We start from the raw sequence: 1,629 nt of genomic DNA, 5'->3' as shown, positions 1-1,629 counted from the left end.
TTGTTCCTTAGATTAATTCGTTCATTGATTATGAATTCCATTATTATTATTCGTTTCATGATTGTTAAATTAATTATGAGCGAGTAGTCTTTTTCTAGGGCTAAGTAAGGGAAGCCATGTTTATACCATAATCGTTATGCATTAAAGTTCGTTAATTTATAGATTATGATTGAGTAATTCCAATTGATTTGTTCTTAATCGTTGATTCATGTTATCGGCCAATTTCATGGATTAATTATCTAGCTAATAGGAATTAGAATCGAAAGATCGTGTTTTTAGAGGCTTTGTACAATTGGCAATTCTGATTATGTTAGCGATCGTACTGCATATGTTGAATTGAAAGTGTTAAGACCCGACCGTAGGATTAGCATGTACTTTAATTACTCGGCCTAGTTTATTCGTTGTCGAATTGAATTGTGTTATTGGATTGGCATAAGCATGGTGAACCGAACAGACGCCCTAGACCTTTAATTCATTGATAAATTACGCATTTTTATTATTGCTTTAGCTTTAGTAGTTAATACTCAAACTCAACTTTCGTTATTGAAATAGTTCGTATAATTGGGCAAAAACTAATAGAACTTGTCTCCCTGTGGGATCGACCCGTATTTGCTAAGTATCTGCTAACAACAGACACCGTGCACTTTCGGTATCACTTTTTAACTCATCAAGTTTTTGGCGCCGTTGCCGGGGAGACGGCTATATTTTATTAGTTTTAGTTTGATTATTTGAATTGTTTCCATTGTCTCATTGGAACTCTCAGTTCCAATTGAGGGAAATCTCACTGCGTTTTCTTTCGTTGTTGTTTATGCCCAGGTCTGCCAGAACGGGTACCTTGGTTCCTCCCGATCCCGATCTTGGAAAGACCCTTCGTCAACTAAAAAAGCAACAGAAAAAGAAGAAGCAGTCAGGGTCCCAAGACTCACAGACTCCGCCGAGTCACACGATGTCTTAATCCCTGAAATCATATGGGGTTCCTTCCTCGAATAGTGTTCCGACTGGGCTCACAATGCCAACTATTGATGCAGTCAACTTTGAGATCAAGCCCGCTCTAATCTCCATGGTCTCACAAAGTCAATTTGGTGGTCATCCATCTGAGGAACCCACCAACCATTTGCAGAGGTTCAACCAACTGTGTGGTACTATCAAGCATCAAGGGGTCACTCAAGACCAATTGAAAGTCATGTTGTTTGGTTTTAGCCTTCGTGATAAGGCTCAGACATGGTTGAATGATGTCAAGGAGACAGAGTGGAGTGCTATTTCACAGGCCTTTCTAGAAGAATTCTTTCCACCCACCAAGACTGCTGAAATAAGGCATAAGCTGACTACATTCACTCAAGAACCTGGTGAATCACTTCGAGAAGCCTGGGATAGATTCAAGGCTTTGCAGCGGTCGTGTCCGCATCACAACATTGAAAAATGGTTCTTGGTTCAGATTTTCTACCATGGTTTGCAAGATGAAACAAAGAACACGGTTGATTCTGCTGCTGGGGGTGTTTTTCTTGACAAAGAAGTGGATGCAGGTTATGATTTTCTTGCCAATTTAGCTGCCAACCATTACAGCACCACCAGATCCACATCTAAGAAGGGAAAATTGGATGTCGATGCTTATGTTCTATTGTCCTCACA

The 1,629-nt window shown here is 39.9% G+C and overlaps 1 non-coding gene across 1 annotated transcript; it reads right to left on the bottom strand.

Annotated features, from left to right (window-relative positions):
- Positions 1 to 1,307: 1,307 nt before the first annotated feature.
- On the bottom strand, positions 1,308 to 1,413 carry LOC130462267 (small nucleolar RNA R71). Its single transcript, XR_008922365.1, has one exon. It is a non-coding gene; the product is annotated as a small nucleolar RNA R71 (small nucleolar RNA).
- Positions 1,414 to 1,629: the final 216 nt, after the last annotated feature.

This window comes from Spinacia oleracea, chromosome 5 (assembly GCF_020520425.1).
Source record: "Spinacia oleracea cultivar Varoflay chromosome 5, BTI_SOV_V1, whole genome shotgun sequence".
Classification (NCBI taxonomy): Eukaryota; Viridiplantae; Streptophyta; class Magnoliopsida; order Caryophyllales; family Amaranthaceae; genus Spinacia; species Spinacia oleracea.
This window is presented reverse-complemented; position numbering and strand designations above follow the sequence as displayed.